General features: G+C 37.8%; 1 long non-coding RNA gene across 1 annotated transcript in view; it reads right to left on the bottom strand.

Moving 5' to 3' along the window:
- Window positions 1-912: 912 nt before the first annotated feature.
- LOC149746990 (uncharacterized) overlaps window positions 913-20,921 on the bottom strand; it is a 28,255-nt gene continuing 8,246 nt past the window's right edge. Inside the window, exons 2-4 of the long non-coding RNA XR_016388421.1 lie at window positions 17,417-17,470; window positions 14,928-15,033; window positions 913-5,276 (exon numbers count right to left, since the gene is read on the bottom strand). This is a non-coding gene — a long non-coding RNA (uncharacterized LOC149746990). The remainder of the gene's footprint in view (window positions 5,277-14,927; window positions 15,034-17,416; window positions 17,471-20,921) is intronic.

Consider the following 20,921-nt stretch of genomic DNA (forward strand, 5'->3'; position numbering starts at 1 on the left):
TTATTAGACCAAAGTAATAAGGCTTAACCCAACTATGTATTCAAAATGCATCATAAAAGATAGATGTCTTGACTGCAATAAATTTTTTTAAAACCAAAAGATAAATAAAGTGATGTTTCATACAGCTGGGGAGTTTGAGTTTATAGAAAAGTATTTGTTAACACAATAGCGATCTTAGCATTAAGAGCTTATATTTCTTAAAAGCTCTTCAGAGCTTAGAATACTCACCAATACACTGGGATGGATCGCGTATAAACGAGCCTACTTCCTACTTTGTTCATCTTTTGTTTTAAATGTTAATCCACAAAAGAAGCCGAGTGAAGTGTTTTCTATGAGAAAAGTATAAAAGCTGAGTTTATGAATATAAAAAATAAAGGCTAGTATAACAACCAGCCCTGAAATAATGGGAAATGGACTGCTGTCAAAAGAACAAGAAAAAAATTAGGAGAAAAGACTGGATTTTTCTACTTTTGATGTGAAAAGGAAATGGCTGCTTCTTTTCATCTGTTTACCCCCGGACTCACCTCTCCCCAGATACGTCGATTGTGAGTTTGAATATTAAATGTCTATCAATGTAGTAGAAATAATGAGATCTATTTGTCTATCTATTTATCTGTCTGTACATATACATTTACATTCAAAACATACTATCATTTGATACAATCATTTTTTGAAATGTCAGTGTTTCATTTTATATAAAAAGAGATACAAAAAATTAAGTGAGTAAATTAAAGAAGGGTCAGAAATAATGTGACACAATAATAGTGACACAAAGGACGCCTGGGAGCCATAAAGAACCTTTATCTGTTTCTAAGAAGCCTGCGGCTTGGTTATTTAAGATAAATACTTGTCTCTGCTCTCTTGATCTGCACATTCACAAAGCAATAGGCTGGGAAGCAACATGCCAACTATCAAGTCCTTTCTTTGCTGCTTAGTCACAGTATACCTTTTGCACAGCCATTGAAATTTTCTGTACCCCAGTTTAGTCACAGGGAAAATCATGCTATAAACTTTCATTTGTCTTCTATCTTTAAGAGTAAGGGAGAATAAACTAAAATTAAAGAGATTTTTCTTTTCTTAAGTTGAATTCAGGAATTTTTCTCATAGCTAATAAATGTATTTTCAAGCACAAAGGCCAAACTCCAATGGCAAACACATTATCTGACCTTGTATGCATTGTCAGATATTTCCAAGGAGAGATGCAAGCATGTGTGTCTACTGTGTGTGTGTGTGTGAGCGTGCATCTGTGGTATTTGTCCACACCGACATATACCTGTGAATACAAACTAATATTACAGCATATTGAATACTATAGGAGTAAAAAATCTATACCTCTCATATAAATATTAAGTGTCTTAATTCTATGGGATATTCTATTGGGCTTATAAAATGTATAAGATGTAAATCACAGAATTTCTCGAAATGCAATGGTTCTAATTTGAAAGTGGTTAAAATCAAAACTTTACAAATGGGCCTGGTCTTACTCTACAACAGATGGATTAAGCAAAGACATTTAAGCTCATAGCCTAAGTGTATAATCATCCTCATTGAGAATAATATCTTTTTAAAGTTGACTGTCCATGACTTGATCTATTTAGCATTGGGAGGAGAGATAAATTAGGAGTTTGGGATTAATATATACACACTACTATATGTAAAATAGCTTACCAACAAGGATCTACTGTATAGCACAGGGAACTCCACTCAATATTTTATAATAACCTATGAGGGAAAAGAATCTGAAAAAAATATATATGTGTATAACTGAATCACTTTGCTGTACACCTGAAACTAACACAACATTGTAAATCAAATGTACTTCAATAAGAAAAAAAGATATAGAGGTGCCTATCCCATCACATATTGTGAGTTTTACAGGGTTACAGAATCCTGGGTGGTGCCAGCGCCTAGCGGGCAGAGTCACAATAATTTCAGAATTACTTAGATTTGAAATTCCAGAAATTCTATTAAGTCAGAAGTGAGAAATGTGTGAGTCCTCTTGACCACAAAAGTATTCAATGAAATATATTACAGGATTTAAGAGAGAAGGTCCTAAGCCTGCTTGCCTTAGTTTCAACGCCAACTCTGACACTTTCTAACCAAATGCCTTGGACAAGTTATTTAATATTTCTGTACCTTGGAAGTCCTTGGTCACTATTGAAAAGGAGATGACGGTAGTCTTTACCTCATAAAGCTTGAATCTTCTATGTGTTCAGGAAAAATAATCACTAGCACAGAGGAAGCGTGTGAAGAATGTCTGATGTCTGTTTTTCCACTGAGTGTCCTTCAACAGCCTCTGGACAGTCCTGAGAACAAATAGCTAAAACTCTTGTCTTTGATGTTGTGTTGTATGGACACTACTTTGTACCTCTTTAGTCTGTAGTTTTCTGTGACAAGTTGAGACTTGCTAAGATTTCCAGGGCTTTATTTTTCTCCACTTGTGATGAGGGAATTAACTCATTTGATAAAAGTTTACTGAATAAATACTGTGTGCCTGAAACTATGGTAGGTACTGTGGATGTATGAATGCTGTATCAGGTGAAGTTACATGCTACAAAGAAAAATCACAAAAGTTAGGGAGTGTCCGTTTTCCAATGAGTTAACATTTGAGAAGAGACCTACAGGAAGAGAGTGAATAATCCATGGGCGTATTTGAGCCCTGAGTGTTTGAAGGAAAAATAACAGCAAGTGCAAATACCCTGTAGCAAAGTCATGCTTGGTGTGTAGGGCATTGCAGAAGCCAGTATGTCTAGAGCAAAATGAGGAAAGAAGAATGATTGTGAAGCTCCAAGACATGGGATCATGGAGGCTTTTGTAAGAAATGTGGCTTTTACTCTCAGCGCATTGAGAGCATTGAAGAACTGGAGTAGAGAAATATCATCAAACATGGTTTACAAAAAGTGTCTTTGATGTGTTGCAAATAGATTGAAAGAGGGCAAGAGCCAATGCAGTTAGAAGGCTGTTGCAATAATCCAGGCAAGAAATGATAATATCTTGGATGAGGGTAGCAATGATTAAGATGGTAAAAGAATTTGTATTCTGAGTAGACAGTCCTTAGGGACAGAAACAAGGGTGTTTGTTCATAGACTGGATATGGGTTTGAGAGAGACAGGGAGGTTACGGACAGCTGCAGTGTTTTTGGTATGAGTATAAGGGAGGGTGGAGTTGACTTTAATGAGCTGGCAAAATTGTGGGATGGGTGGGGTTTGGGGAATCAGAGAGAATCAGAAATCTCACTGTGAATTTGTTTAAATGTGAGATGACTATTAGATACTTAGTGGGAGTATCAAGGAAGCAGTGAGGTACACTGTCAAGATTTGGTTACTCTGGGAATAAGATCCAAGGGTAGACTCCTCATTGTCATGATGTTTTGGATGTGCCCATGACTTTCATGCATTGACATCATATTGCTGGTCATTTGTCTCGTACAAGTTAGCATGATGATAAATAACAGAAATACCTTTATGTCCACCCCATCCAACAAGGCATCAATAGAGCTATAAGAGATCATCTCTGAAAGTATGATGGGCAGCTGCATGGTGTGAGGCAAAGGGACAGCCTTACCAATTCTTGGTACCACTTTCCACCACCTCTCCACATTTAGACATTGTTTGCCTTACATTGTATCTCTGAATCCACAGCTCATTGAATTTCAATCTCAAACACAGTAAGATGTATGGAGTGATTACTGACCCCAAGCAGAAGGAAAAAAATGAAACAAAACAAATGACAAGTTTTGACTATTCAGTTTAGTTAGAATAGTAAGTGAAGTATGAGTGAAGTATTTTAAACTACATACTGCAAGATGAAGTATTTTAAACTACATTCATTTTGTCCGTCTAAATGTGTTTCTTCCATTACCAGTTCTTACTTTTTTCCTCTGACCTACCTTTGCTTTTAATGTTTTTCTAGTATGTTTTAAGTACATTTAACTATATGGGAATGGAACTGTGTTTCCTTCTGAGAATTCTGATGACTCATTAGCTGGGTTGATTTCATACACTGCATTAATGTGCTTGTTATTACAAACTATAAGATAAAAGCATGTTTTCGTTTTTATTTAAAAGTTTTTTCTAAATATATACACACATTCATATGCAGCACCTGCAAGCATTAGAATTGCTACACTTCGTATTTCATACATTTTCCTTTTTTCTGGTGTACCTGTTCTTTGTCCCATTTCATTCTACACCATTTATTTTTAATTAAGGATGCCTCTTTCTACTCTAGATGGCTGACTCTAAATTCTTCAACTTTTCAAAACCCACTGAACATTTACTAGTACACTGGGATCCAATCTTTGGAATGTTTCTAAAACAAGGCATGTTCTATGCACCAAATCAAAATACGCATGCCACTGTCCCTGTACCTCCAAACCTGTTTCTGATTACTGATCGAAATTCCCCTGTTCTTCATTAAAGGCTGAGATTCTTTTTAAATGCTTATTTATGGCTGCCTGGTCCACAGGGGCAGACTATGGATTTAATCGCCTACAGCACAAACCTCTTTTAACATTTGGCCAACTGAGCATTAGGTACCTTGTTGGCTGGGGGGCAACACGTTCCTACTTAGTGTTTGGAGAAGGTAGCCTCAATCCAATATTCTTCATTTATTTCCAAGAACTATTAACGCTAATGAGCATTACATCCACACATCAAGAAAAGATACAAAATAGAGTCACTGCTTCTCAGACTTCATTAAGCTCGGTATTGCTTTATTCAAGGAGCAGGTGTCTAATTTTACAATGTTCTATAAAGACAGATGAAAACAAATACACTGTAATTAATAAAAAGTATTGCTTACCTCTTTAGTTGGTAGCCCCTATTCAGATACAGCTGTGAGTTTGAAAAGATACTACTTGGGGTTACAGGAAGAGATAATTAAGTGTACTACAACAGAAAGCAATTCATTAAATGACAATGAATTTTATTTTCTTCTGATACAAGTAAAACAAGCAGGTGTCCACATTAATTTTGTATCTTCTTTTGTGACTGCAACATACCACAAAAGGTTTTCACTTAAATTTAACTTTTGTTACATGATTCATATTATATTGCTTGCTGTATGTGTTTAAATGCTTTAAGCTGTGCATCTACAATATAAAACTTAAAAAAAGCTTTTCCTCTTGGAAATGTCAGGGGGTTTTTTTCCCCCTAAATCCAGAGTATGTTTTCAAGGTCTCTTCTAAAATGATAACCTTCATATGAGTCACAGGAAGCTAAGAACATCTCTGCATTAGTCTGGCTTCAGTGAGGTTAAATGCAGCAACAGTATGCCTACAAAGAGATACGATAAGCAGCTGTAATGGGTATCACTCAACACAGCACCAAATATCAATCAAAACTAACAAATGCCCTCCCCCACAAATGCTCTCAAGTTCAGTTCCTTGAATTTAATTATTATAGCAAATGGTAATATAACAAGAGTGTCTACTGTCAGGAAAAAAAAATGTTTAAAACAGATGTGAACCATACAAAGCATATGTAAAACACATGTGATCCACAGCGAGGTCACAGGACCCATTGACAGAACACATGTGGAGTACATGAACCACATATGGACACATGTTGCAAAATCACGTTTCTGTTCAATGCCAAGACTCGTATCGTATTCTAAAGAAATCAGGGGCTCTTAAATAAACTTTGTACTTCTTAAGGTAAATGGATACATTTTTGTTTAAAATCCCTTAGTGTAGGCAGACAAGGGTCCTCAAATCTAATATTGGGCTTGAAAGTACTCAAATCCTTGTTTCACTCCTGTTTTCCTATCCCAGGGTGATTCAGTTGATTATTCTCAGGGAATAAAGATTTCTTCCTTGCCCACAGCTAATTCTTTGAGGATGCCATAGCGTATAATGAAACCTAAGCAAACAGAGCCTAAGTGTGTGAATTAGGAGCAATTGTGGTTTGAATGGGCTTTTTCTTTCCTAAAACACTCAAACTAACAAGGCATTGCTGCCTTATCTTATGTATCTGGAATAGAATTTAAATCTTCTATACTTACAAAAAATCATCAGCATAAAAATCCCAGAATAACATTTATTTTATCTTATAATTTGGGGGAATAAAATATTAACCATATAATTTAAAGTGAATATGAAAAGTCTCATATATACATGGAAATAAGCACAAGTATATCATTTTCTAGTGTGAAAACAGTAACAGTGCCTTATGCATAGGCATTAATTTAATTAGATTCAATATATTATTTCATTTGGTCCTCCTCACAGCCCTGAAGAAATGTAGTGCAACTAGAATTCAGTAAGGCAACTACATGGTATTTAAAAAGAACCTAGGAGAGTGGCATGAACATATATACACCACCAAATGTAAAATAGATAGCTAGTGGGAAGCAGCCACATAGCACAGGAAGATCAGCTCGGTGCTTTGTGACCACCTAGAGGGTGGGATAGGGAGGGTGGGAGGGAGATGCAAGATCCCCTGTATATGGGGATATATGTATATGTATAGCTGATCCACTTTGTTATACAGCAGAAACTAACACACCATTGTAAAGCAATTATACTCCAATAAAGATGTTAAAAAAAAAAAAAGATATAAGAACAAATGAGAGAAGTAAAAGTTCTTCTCCCTGAGCTGTTAAACTGTGGCATCCAACAAGTGATACACCTTTTTTGAGGTTCAGTTTTTAATAAAGAAACATGGGGATTATACAATTGCTAACTTAATATGTTTGTTGTAAATTACCCAACTATTATATGCAAAATCATATTGTAAATGCAAAGATATTATATGTATAGGTGTTAGCTATTTCCGCTGACAATTTACACATGAGAAACACTGAGATTCAGAAAGCTAAGCCGATTGTCACATGACTAATAATTAGTAGGCCTAAGATAAGAAAATAGATAGTTTTGCTTAAGAGTCCCCCATTCTCTTCCAAAAGGCAAAGCTAAGCAGAATATATTTCTCATTAACAGGACATTCATTCTACCTCTACCTCAATAGACAAGCATTGATATCACAGATAATCATTATTATAATAATGCCACATTCACATTTACAGCATTTTACATTTTCAATGTAAAGCATGATCCAGTGAGCATTTGTCTCTTCCATTTCAGGGAAATTACCTCCTTTCTAAAGATTACTAAATTAAGGTTCTAAGAACACAGTAAATAGGTTGCTTGAATTTGTATGCTTGTTAAGAAACAACATTAAGAATCTAATTCAAGAGATGAAATTCGAAGTCCAGTAATTATTTTCCATTAAACTAAAATTTTAAATATATAATTGGCAGGCTCTCAATATTGTGTTTTTGTATAATTATATCCAAAACAGTGTTTCTATTGATGCTGCTATTAAAAATGAGTGTATGATGGAAGAAAATCGTGGCATCAGGAGGGGAAATTTTACCACTGAATGAAATGAAAGATTTTCCTTTGTTACTGATTTTGGCAAAATGCAGTAGACTATCCAGCATGGCCTGAAAAGACAGAGCTCCAAGCTGCTTACTGATTTCAGATGTATCCGTTACCTATTGTTTATCGTTGTTTTTGAAAGTGTCATTCTATTATACCTTAAGATTTTAAAAATGTTTCTTAGATACATGCTTTAGCTGTAATTTCTTTGTTAGCATGACTGTCCCCTTTAAACCTGGCTCACTGCCATCCACACTTCAAGACAGAATTCTGATATCACTTCTGTGAACCCTTCCTGGAGGATCCTAGACAGAATTGTTTCCATCTTTCCATTGTACTTGCTGCATTGTGTTACAGTCGATTGTTTGCATGTCTACGTTTTATCTTTGCTAGTCTGAAAATTCCTCAAGAGTGGAGTCATTATTTTTATTAACTTTGTATCCACAGTGCTTTGTAAAGCTATTTAAAATGGCAATTCTGAGGAAGTAGAAAATAAGTGAATGAATGAATGAATGAATGATATATTGCTGCTTTTCCTTTTTGGAATTAGTTGACTTAGAGGCTTACACACTCAGTTCAGGTGCAATGTCTTGGCCAGCCACATACCGTACTAAACTATTTCCACCCTAAAAGAAAATATTATAATTCAAATAGCCACTGGAGTTTTGTTCATTCCTATTAAATTGTCTATTTATGAAACATCCCTTCAAATAATCAGCGAAGTAGTGTGCCTCTTCTTTTAGATGATTCTATATTACACGTATTATAATTTTTCGTGAGACACTCCCCCTGACACTAGAAAGAATCTTTATGTCAGACTAACATAGAGAACTGTAGACAATATCACTACACTGGGTCTGGAATTACTTTTCTGGATTTTGACACTAGATTACACACACACTTTTATCATACGCTGCATCTCCATTGGAAGTACAGAAAATAGGGGTAATCTTTTGTCATTCCAATTTGCCACCAGCCATTGACATTTCTCTATTAGAGATGTGGAGCTGAAAATGTGAGTCTCACCCCTTTTTGTCTTATCTTAATGAGCCACGAGGAATGAGAATCACTCAATATTTTGGCTGTACACTCTCTACCATGTGCAAGGCAGACACGGTGTCAGCCAGCCCTCCAAAGGGTATGCAGATCTCGCATGCTTTCACATTTGATCAATACAAATCTGACAGTCTGCTACTTAGTTTCTTCCAAGGCTGAGTCTCACACATGAAAACAGGAGTAAGGTTTTCAACTCAATCAAAACTGATTGTTCTATTCCTCTCTTCCCATCTAATCCTCTACCCATCTATGCACATCCACGAGACACAAATATGACAAATATGTTTTAAAACCCTTTCTTGTATGTAAGGTGAGGTCCAAACTACTTTTGTACACAGACATGGTTTGTTCAATCTAGACTCTTACCTATCTCATCATGGTTACCTTTAACCACTTTTTTCCTGCCCCTTCTTATTCACCTTTATTCTCCAGCCACATGAAGTTCTTACAGCTTTTGAAACGTGATATCTACGTGATTTGCCTGACTTGTCCTATCTCTACCTCTGCTTGTAAAACTCCTTACTGATCCTTCAAAAATCAACTGAAATATCATAGAATATCTTCCTTTTCGTGCTTTCACAGGACCTCTAACTACTCCTCTGGAAGAAATTGTCACTTTGTAATAAAATTATTTGCTTACGCACCCTATTTTGCACAAGATGGGTGAATTTATGAAGGTAATATCATCTGTGTATTTCCTATACCTCTACATTCACCCACTGGTTAAAATAGTATATGGTAAGAGCTTGAAAGATTAAAAGAAGCAATGGAGGGGAGGGAGTAGCTGATCTTATTTCAAAAGGAGCCATTAATGCACACATCTCAAAATAGGCTTTGAAATCAAATATAGAATTTGTCCTCCTTAAGGTTTAGGGATTCTTTTTTAGATAAGGATGCACCTGAAGACAAGGAATATACTGTGGATTCTGAATGTCTGTTTCCATCTTATAGAGCACTTGCTTACAGAGCATCTTATAGAGCAGTTTCCCCTTATAGAGGGGTTTTAGGTACCCCGGTTACTGCAACAGTTAATGATTCTTAACTTCTATTTTTATTATGACATGATCAGCTCCCAATATTAGACCAACTACTAAAGCCAATAATACTTGTATTTATCATTTTTCTTTGTGTTCTTTATTATCAAAGCTGATTTATCGCTGAATTTTGGTTTCCTTATGCAATCAGGAGGGTGGACCCCATGAACACATCTTGGGATGATATCAGCCAAAGGTAGCATAACATGCAGTCACATCACGTATCTAATAAAAAAAGAAAAATCAGGGGCTTCCCTGGTGGCGCAGTGCTTGAGAGTCTGCCTGCCGATGCAGGGGACACGGTTTCCTGCCCCGGTCCGTGAAGACCCCCACATGCCGCGGAGCGGCTGGGCCCGTAAGCCATGGCCGCTGAGCCTGCGCGTCCAGAGCCTGTGCTCCGCAATGGGAGACGCCACAACAGTGACAGGCCCGTGTACCACAAAAAAAAAAAAAGAGAGAAAAATCAATACTGGGCACGTGAAATATACAAGTTGCCCTGGAAAAGAGTAACTCTCGGAACAACTGTGAGATCTTAATTAGTATAAGGAAATCTTGAAGAACACTTATGAATAGTTAAAGCTTTATTTGTGTTATGGTTTTCTAATGATGTGGATGCAAAATATAGTGTGAATGTGAAACAGTTTTGATCTCTGAGGACCTCGCAAAGATAGGACTATCCTCCTAAAGAGACAGAATAGCGTGTAGTCTCCATACTGCGTGCTACATCTCAAGAGAACTTTCCAATGTGCCCAAAATAACACATGCATACATACACACACACACACACACACACACATACACACTCACTTGGACACTCCCTTTATTTCTGAAAGTCACTTTGAGGTTTTAGTTTAAGCCAAATAGGCTAAGTGCATTTCTTAAAATCTCAAAAGCCCAGAGGAGAAGTGACCTTTAGTCCCTGGAAGGGTGAATGAATTTATGTTTCAGAGACAATTTTGCTTAGGGAGCAGGGCTGAGAAAGGGCATAACAGGGATGGAGGAAGAACAGGTAAGTGGCAACTCCGTGTACCTCTATGTAGACCAGGTGGCACGTCACCTTTGTCACAGTTTTGTCGTTGGTAGAAGGAGCACTCTCCTCTATTTAGAATTATCAACCCTGAGAATAACAGGAGAACAGAAAATATCACCGTCAAAAAGTCTTTTCTCCAAATCTTCCCAGCAAGAAGCTGGGGGATAATGATTTTCATACAAGTCCTATAGGTGTTACAGAATTAAATCTTCTTTCAATGTGTCATTCTTTCTCTTATGCTGACTAACTGCCCTCTTTCTTGACTGAAAACAAATACTATTTATGGCCCTTCCATTACTAACAGAAATATTTTTAAATTACAAATACAGCTCTACTAATGGTCTGTTGAAGGCCATGCCACATGCCAGTATAATAAAATTTCCATTTTAAGTCAAATAAGACTTGTTAGAATGTGAGAAAGTTGTATTTCTCATGATGGCACACAAACCAATTTATTATTAGTCATCACATGCTACAGAACGAGGATCATGGAAGAAAATGATTTATTATAGGGGTAATATATTTGCTTTTACTTTTTTCTTCTTGTTAGCTTTTCTGATGGCGCCCCTTACCAAGGGGCATCTAAAAATGTCTTTTCACTACTGAGAGTAGTACTATTCTTATTTACTTATCAACAATTTTACAAAGTTAAGTGAACATGGGAAAGTATTGTTTTAAAGCAGTTTGTGACAGAAACCTCTGTGCTTACACTATTCAATGAGCTTAATCCGTTTGGTTTATCTCTCTCAAAAGAAAATGCATGTCTTTGGGTATTTGGAAACTGTGTCCAGAAATTTCCTTGTGTTTAATTTTTTGTATTTTCTTTTAAAACTATCTATAAAACTTATGTGATTTAATTTCACTGGAATTTATTTGTGAAGAAATACCAGACTTCTTAAAACAAACCTGAACTCCCTTTTCTCCAACACACACACACACACACACAGAAACACACACAACTGATAATATAAACTTTTTGATTTTGAAATCTACTCTGTTATAAATCAAAGTACACTGAATAGTGCACAGAGTGAAGTAGGTCAGAAAGAGAAAAACAAATACCGTATGCTAACATATATATGGAATCTAAAAAAAAAAAAAGGTTCTGAAAAACCTAGGGGCAGGACAGGAAGAAGATGCAGACATAGAGAATGGACTTGAGGACGCGGGGAGGGGGAAGGGTAAGCTGGGACAAAGTGAGAGAGTGGCATTGACATACATGCACTACAAAATGTAAAATAGATAGCTAGTGGGAAGCAGCCGCATAGCACAGGGAGATCAGCTAGGCGCTTTGTGACCACCTAGAGGGGTGGGATAGGGAGTGTGGGAGGGAGAAGCAAGAAGGACGGGATATGGGGATATAAATATACGCATAGCTGATCCACTTTGTTATGCAGCAGCAACTAATACAACAATGTAAAGCAATTGTACTCCAATAAAGATGTTTAAAAAAACCACTACATGTGCATTTAATTGTGCCTCAAATGTGAGACTTGTCCCCCCCGCCACCTAAGCCTGCTGCCCTATATTGTGAGATACATAAACAAAAGAGTTAAATCACTTAGACTATATCTGGCCTTGTATCTATTTTGTTGCACAACACATTCCTAAAACCAGGAAACACTAGCTTGTGAAAACACCGTTTGTTGTAGTATTGTTGCCTTTTAATAACCTCGGCAGTCTTCAAAGGATTTTCATTGGCTCAAAAATTGAAATTGATTCACTTGGCTAAAGTCTGTTCTCTTGGAACACACTGGAGTGTTCCTGATGCCTGTGTGTATATCTAAGCCTTTATAATGTAAGAGGATGAGCACGTAGCAACAGAAGTTTTATCTTGATATCATTTGACGCTACCATGGTTTGTTCAAAAGCATTCTCATAAAAGAAGTTGCAAGAATTATTTTCAGGACCGTGTATGGAAATGAGGCACATAATTCTGACTGCAGTAGTGGGAGTGGTGTGTTTAATTCCACCCACACACCCTTATTAACTGAAAGCATTATTTCCAAGCTGCAAGACTTCAAAATCCTGGTTCCAGTAGCTATGCTGTCTGCCAGTATCCCATAAAACTTTATTTCCCTAAGGTTTCCACAATATGACATATTTGGATCATGTTCAGTTCTTACCTTCCCCTGCGTACATTTGTTTCGTGTATTTTTATTGTTCTCTTAATTATCTGCGCATAGATATTAATTCCAGAATGTACAAATAGGCACCATTGTGATTTCCCCACCACACTTTATATGATAACATCACTTATGAATGCTATTTACAAGTTTCCAGGCAGACGTGGGGTTGATCTAAATTTGTGGGGCAACAGCATTCAGATATCTGTTTTCAATTTGTGTGCATGTTTCCCCCTGTTATTTTCCCTTTTTTATGACTGTATTAATTGTTAGCAGAAGTCTCTATGAAATGACTGAGCAATCCAACAATGGAATGTAGCAGGTCAGAAATTATTGTTTTGCTTCATCTGAGAAACGTGTCAATACAGCCTAATTCTTATGTCTTGGGGCATTTGTGTGGTGATTCTCCACTTAATTCTCAGCATGTGGGCACTAGCTGACCACCGGGACAGGAACTGTCCTAACATTGATGCTTTTATCGACCCATTTGACACGATACTTGCAGAAATGATGAATCAAAAACTAACCCATCACTAAGGGAAACAGGACATGCGGGAATTGGTATGTTGCACCTCACTGAGTCTTAAGGCATTAAGGCTAAGGATTAATCCAAAGAGGCCGTGAAGGGCATCAAAGCCATACCCTAGCCTCATGCCTCAGTGAGTTAGCAGCAGAATGGACAGCAAAGGGCCCTGCGGTCTAATCCGGAGCATTGACTTACTATTTGCTCAGGTTTATTTCCATAAACTTCTTTTGACACACAATGCGATACTTATTTCATTGAAAAAGAGAACTTTAAAAAAGTATCAATAAAATTACTAACCACTTAAGAATATGGTTTCAAAGGATGTGAATAAAAGCCATAATTTTTAAAGCCTGTAACTCTGAGGAATCTAGGCTGAAAGACCCTGCCACGGTGACAGTGAGACCAACACTGAGGCTTTGAATGTAGTCCATTAAAGGAGATGGCATGGGTCTTCAGACTGAGATAAAGTGTAACGTGAACTAGTCGATCAAGAAATAACATGACGAGGAAGTGCCTCGGAACCCTTCCTAGTGCAATATAATTGCTACTGTCACCTCTGCAAACAGGTCAGGTGAATATACAACTTTCCACTGATCTAGAAAATGGATGGAATATTCAGTTTCTCTCTTTCTCTCTCTCTCGCCCTGTCTCTCTCTCTCTCTGTCTCTCTCTCTCTTTTACATGTTACCAATTGTTTTCAATCCTGATTGCATTTTAGAAACATCCAAGAAACTTTTAAAAATACTAATGCCTAGACTCATCCAGAGAAATTGAGGCAGAGTCTCTAGAGGTGTGGTTGAGGCATGTGTATTTTTAAAACTCCGCATGGGACACCAATGAGTATCCAAACTTGAGAGAATTTTGGAGTTCTAATCAATAGCTTAGTCAGTGTCAACAGCAGCGTGACATACATGAGTATGTTATGTGTCTATGAACGAATTCCCAGAGTAGATTACAAGCTCCCCCCAAATCATTTGTTCCGTAGTAACATTAAACAGTCACTGCAAACTGCTTAGTAACTGTTTGGGGTTTTTATTTTGCCTTCTTTCGTTTTCCTTTTCTTCTCAACCAAATCAGAGGGAAAATCCCTTATACTTTCTAAAAACAAGAAAAAACCAGACTGATCGACAATACTACACTTATGTGTACATTTATTTATAGGGAAATGTTTCTGCATTATGCTACTAAGTGACAAATGATTGTCCACTCGGGTCAATCTTTTTTCCTTCATAGAATACAACTCTCAGCATCCATCTAGAGAGTCAACTGCTATCTTCATTCACTGTTAAAATAAAGAGTCCTTCTTTTTCTTCCCTCTGTCCATACAGGCTAATAGCTGGCTACATTTACTTAGTACAAAAGATGAAAATATAGTAATATAGCAAGAGCAAAAAATGATGGCTGCTAATCTTTGGCCTCATGCACACTCCCACAAATGTTCATTCAGAAAGTGTTTAAGAAATGTTTCCTGAGTGCCATCAGGTGCATAAGAGAAGATCACGTTGGATTCCCTGGAGCTGCTCCATAAATTTATACTCTGAGTCATTTTGCATTTGTGGAAAGCAGATGGTAAGAAGGGATCAGACTTGCAAGAGATCTGTTAACGCCTAGGAGCATGAGAAAGAAAGGAGAACCTTCAAAACATGATGCAGATCTGATATCCATGGAAGGACAGAGGAAAGGAAGGTAGAATGAATAAGAAGAGTCTCAGACTACATTGCAGTTCCAAGAAAGGTTTGGCAAAGCCAATGGGGCATCCTAGAGCCAAACTCACCTGTTGGGGCAGTCTTGTATTCACAGGAATGGCCCGCTTTCTTGGCCACACCAGGCTCTGTCCTGTGCTGGTAACAGTAACTGGAGCCATCAGTCAATCATGATCCCTGTAATAGGAGATCTGAGTGTCATGTTTTTAAGGTTACCACAGTCCATCCCTGTGCTACATATATCCATTTCTCCATGACGCTTGGTGGCACAGCTCCACCATGGTTCCTATGGGCTTATCATCCCAAAGAGAACCTTAAAAGTGGAAGGTTAGTGAGATGAATAACAGTCCCTCTCTTTGCAAGTGGTCTCAGGGTTACAACTGGTACTCATCCTTGCCCTTTCTCCAGTACCAATTCTAAATACAACTGACCTGATAAAATGGACCAGAGATCACCTGAATGTGCAGAAGTTGCACTACAGGAAAGGAACTTTGAAAAGATGAGACTTGGAGCTTACGTAGGGTGGCTGGCACTTCTGATGTTCCTCCTCTCTGAGAGGTGGAGCAACTGAGAGAGAGAGAGAAAGAGATGAGAGACTTGGACTGTACAGCGTAAACAAGTCCCCTTTATGCTGCTTCTAACTGTAATCAAATGGCTCTGCTCTGGGGGAGATAAGAAAGTAGAGTCCATATTTATTACATTAGAATGCAAGCAAATGGCACTTGAGCAATGCATAATCTGTGATTTCCAAAGCCTGTTTACTATCCAATTATCCTTCCAGTGGTCCCCAACCTTTTTGGCACTAGGGACCGGTTTCGTGGAAGACCATTTTTCCACGGATGGGGGGCGGTTCAGGCAGTAATGCGAGTGATGGGGAGCGATGGGGAGATGGGGAGAGCAGATGAAGCTTTGCTCCTGCTGTGAGGCCTGGTTCCTAACAGGCTGCGGACCAATACCAGTCCATGGCCCGGGGGTTGGAGACCCCTGCTTTACACAGATTTCTAGTAATCTTTGCTTGGAAAGCTGTGACACTGCAGGAAAATGGAACTATTCACAAAGCCTTGTTTTGCACCATCACTTCATCTTGACAAGGTGACTCAAACTTTCATTTCTGAGGTTCTGAGCTCTTGTCAATTATAAAGCTCTTAGGCCAAGTCTTCAGAGTATGTTTGGACACTATTACCATGGGTCCAGGGAGTATCAAGGGGTGTTCAAGTATGTCACCTGTGTTCCATATGGTTTCCTCCTTGACTGCATATTTTTAAAACAGCCCTAATCCCTCTTACTGATCAAGATTGATTACTCCTACCATTATGGTGACTTTTCTGTACACCTACTGATCATCCCAATTTTCCTGGAACTACTGGGGACATGGTGCCATATAAAGTATGCGCTCTGATTTAGTGCATACACTACATCTGGAAGGACAGCATTCTGTCCATTCAGAGTTTGCCTCCAAGGTGGTGATTTATCCATGTCTTTAGAAAGCCATTCTAAAGCCAGAAATTGTGTTTCCAAGTCAATGGGTCATGATTTATCCAGTCTTAAGCTCCAGACCCCTTCATCAACACCATTAAAATCCAATTCCAGGGTTGCTTCCTTGACTCCTTCTTGTACTCACTAGCTATTTTTGCAGTTTCTCCAATATGTAATCTCTTTTCTCTTTTATCAGACCTTGTACATCCTTAGCCAAGTTATGCTGAGCTTTAAACTAGTCCTCAGCTTGTGGGTCAGCAAAAGTGGTGCTGGAAGCTACTGAAAGGTCACAAACGCCAGAATCACTTACAACTTCAAGGATATTTCCCTCCACAAGTTTATTTCCCTGCGTCTTAAACGGGGAAATATTTAGTTAGTGGGTAATCATCTTGTGTTTGGAACTGTCTATGCCCCAAAACTACTCAGGATGATGTACTTTTCACCAGCACAGGGGATAGTGAATCAATCTCAAATCCTCATTTTACCACCAGTTTTCTTGAACTATTCTATTTTCCATTTACATTAGTGTGGGTTCTGCAAGATGCTGAAGTCAAAATGGGATTAGAGATGAAAGCGGGATGGAGGGGCAGCAGAAGAAAGGGGAAAGAATCTTCAGCTTATGATATAAATATCAATCTTGTGTAAGAAAATGGTGATTGGAATGAGGGTTATTGTAGGACACGTCACAGATTACAGTACAATTGGAAGAATGCTGGGGTTGGGTAGCTGAGTGCTCTCAAGACAAAGCTGTGCCTTGGAAGAGCCCTGCTTTTCACTGAAATGGGTCCACCTTAGGACTTCCTCTGTGCTCGGTCATTGGCTAGGAACAGGACATGGAATACATGGTCTCAGTGTTACTGCAGTGGTGAATCCACAGGGGCAGCAACTAGTATCATTGGACAGTTATGTTCCTCAGAGCATGAGATCTGACTGGTCTATTTTCATAAACACCTCTACATGTAAGTCTAAGTAAATTGTATTCAGGTAGGTTCCTGTTACCAAAACCAAAGAAGGAAATTCAAAAGGTGCCAAGTAGACCCTAATATTGATTTATACAGGAGAACTCCATGGGAAATCAACTTACCTCTTGCACTGAGAAGAATCAACACCATCTCTTGGTGAGACTTCTGGGATCACACTTAAAAAAGAGAGAGAAAGAGAAGAATTTCACTTGACACATATTGGGTTCAAGGTACTGGTGGGAATCTGAAAAATATTGAAAATGTCCAGAAGAGTTGGGAAAGTAGAATGCAAGCTGGATAGACAATTTAGGAAAAGTAATTCTAATTTTTATCCTCTAGGTGCTTTAGTGGAATGCATAGTAGATATAAAGACACAGAAGAATGATGTAAATATAGTGTGTGTGTGTGTGTGTGTGTGTTTAAGGCATGATTTAGCATCACTAATGTAATCTCATGAATGCCAATAAATTAAAAGTTGAGATGCAGAAAGTGGCTTGAGAATACAAAAATAACACTCTAGTTTGATTATTTTGTAGTTCCATGAATTGTTTATATGTGGAATCCTAAAATAAACTGTTTTCAAGATGCCCTCAGGCTACATCCCTCAATGAACATATTTTCAAAGAGAACAGATACAAAAGTATCACTTTTAAATTCTGATCTTGACAAAACATTGTGAGTAAACATAGGTAAAACATACCCAGTATTTCTGTTTTAAGACAGCAAATTCTCTTTATAAGACATGGACACACATATATGCAGATATACATTTATCTAGATCTCTCTCTATATATATAAGAAATTATGAAATAAAATTATACATTTGAAATAAGAGCATTAATTCATGAAAATCATGCCAAATACATGAATGCAAAGCTTTTCAAAACTTTTTCAGTCTGAGAGCAAATGTAAAATTCAAAAGTTTCAGGTATATAAATGAAAACAGCCAAGCTAAAAGGAAAAAAAAAAGAAGCCAGTTAAAAGTATCTTCTCAAACATTCTAGGGTGCCCCAGGATGAACCATTTAGAAAGCCAAGATCAGAGCAGATCTCTGAATGTAGATCAAGTTTTATCAAAGCCAACTACTTGGTCTGCAAGTGGAACAAAAGACATAGTTTAACAAATGCAGAAATAATGAGGGTTTCAGATTTCTAACCGAGGCTCCAAAAGATATACTCCAGTCTAAAATATCAAAGCATAGGAGTTCACAGCTGAAACTACTATTGCCACACAGAATTTCTGCATACCATAGGCAGAATTTATAAAAGCAAAAATTTCAGTCACTTCCTCTTTGTATTTCTCTAATGAGAAGAAAATATATGCTAGATCTAGCCTACAAGAAATTTGCAAATTTCAGTATTTATGTTGGTTGACCAAAGAAATCTGTTGATTCTATGGAAAATTAAACTCATTACTCTCCCACAGATTCTCAAGATGCTAAATTTCAAAATACTGGCACCAGTCACCAAAAGACCATATTTCAAGGTTGCAAATTTGAAGTTGTGTCTTGGGTGATGGTAATACGTTACAATGAAATATAAAAATGCATATAAATAATAAGGATAACTTAATTAATTATGCAAAACTGTTTTTTGAGATCTCAAAATAACTTCAATCACTGTCTTGTCCATCTGGTTCCGAGCATATGAAATGGAATCAGATCTATATCATCATGAATTCATGTGCTTGATCTTCTATTTGTTATCTAGGTGATTTAACTCATATAAATCTCAATTTCCACATATTAACATTGAGAATACTACTATTACTCACCTTGTAGTTAAGATGCAATAATAAAACTAAACTACAGTGGCTTATTGGACACCTTAAAAATGTAGTCAGTACTATATTGTTATTAATACCTTCACATTAAGTATGTAACAATTTGAATGTTCAAATAATTATATAATTACTTCTTTATTAAATAAATATGCATTTGCATTTTCAATATATTTCCATTATGTTGTCTTTTGATTGCTGAAATTTTTTTTTTAACAATTAAAGCAATAGTTGCCCAGATTGGTTCCAGATGGCAGAGTAGAAGGACATGCACTCACTCCCTCTTGCAAGAGCACCAAAATCACAACTAAATGCTGAACAGTCATCGACAGGAAGACACTGGAACTCACCAAAAAAGATACCCCACATCCAAAGACAAAGGAGAAGCTGCAGTGAGACGGTAGGATGGGCGCAATGACAATAAAATCAAATGCCATAACTGCTGGGTGAGTGACTCAAAAACTGGAGAACAATTATACCACAGAAGTCAACCCACTGGAATGAGGGTTCTGAGCCCCATGTGAGGCTTCCCAAACTGGGGGTCTGGCAATGGGAGGAGGAGTTCCCAGAAAATCAGACTTTGAAGTCTAGAGGGATTTGATTGCAGACTTCAACAGGACTGAGTGAAACACAGACTCCACTCTTGGAGGGCACACACAAAGTAGTGTGTGCATCAGGACCCAGGGGGAAGGAGTAGTGACCCTATAGGAGACTGAACCAGACCTACTTGCTAGTGTTGGAGGGTTTCCTGCAGAGGCAGGGGTTGGCTGTGGCTCACCACGGGGACAAGGACACTGACAGCAGAAGTTCTGGGAAGTATTCCTTGGCATGAGCCCTCCCGGAGTCCACCATTAGCCCAACCAAAGAGCATGTAGCCTCCAGTGCTAGGTCATCCGAAGCCAAAAACCCAACAGGGAGGGAACTCAGCCCGATCCAACAGCAGACAAGCAGATTAAAGTTTTACTAAGCCCTGCCCATCAGAGGAACAACCAGCTATACCCACCACCAGTCTCTCACAACAGGAAGCTTCCACAAGCCTCTTAGATAGCCTTATCCACCAGAGGGCAGACAGCAGAAGCAAGAAGAACTACAATCTTTCAGCCTGTGGAACGAAAACCACACTCACAGAAAGACAGACAAAATGAAAAGGCAGAGGACTAAGTACCAGATAAAGGAACAAAATGAAACCCGAGAAAAACAACTAAATGAAGTGGAGATAGGCAACTTCCAGAAAAAGATTTCAGAATAACGATAGTGAAGATGATCCAGGACCTCATAAAGAATGGAGGCAAAAATCAAGAAGATGCAAGAAATGTTGAAAAAAGACCTAGAAGAATTAAAGAACAAACACCTAGAAGAATTAAAGAACAAAAAAACAGAGATGGACAATACAATAACTGAAATGAAAAATACACTAGAAGGAATCAATAGCAGAATAACTGAGTCAGAGGCACGGATAAGTGACCTGGAACACAGAATGGTGGAATTCACGGCAATGGAACAGAATAAAGAAAAAAGAATGAAAAGAAATTAAGACAGCCTAAGAGACCACTGAGACATTAAACATACCGACATTCTCATTATAGGGGTCCCAGAAGGAGAACAGAGAGAAAGGACCCGAGAAAATATTTGAAGAGATTATAGTCGAAAAATACCCTAACATGGGAAAGGAAATAACTACCCAAATACAGGAAGTGAAGAGAGTCCCAGGCAGGATAAACGCAAGGAGAAACATGCTGAGACACATAGTAATCAAACTGACAAAAATTAAAGACAAAGGAAAGTTATTAAAAGTAACAAGAGAAAAACAACAAATAACATACAAGGGAACTCCCATAAGGTTAACAG

The sequence above is a fragment of the Delphinapterus leucas genome, chromosome 17, assembly GCF_059928025.1.
Source record: "Delphinapterus leucas isolate spDelLeu-1000000601 "Yukka" chromosome 17, BTC_Dleu_Yukka2, whole genome shotgun sequence".
In the NCBI taxonomy this organism is placed as follows: Eukaryota; Metazoa; Chordata; class Mammalia; order Artiodactyla; family Monodontidae; genus Delphinapterus; species Delphinapterus leucas.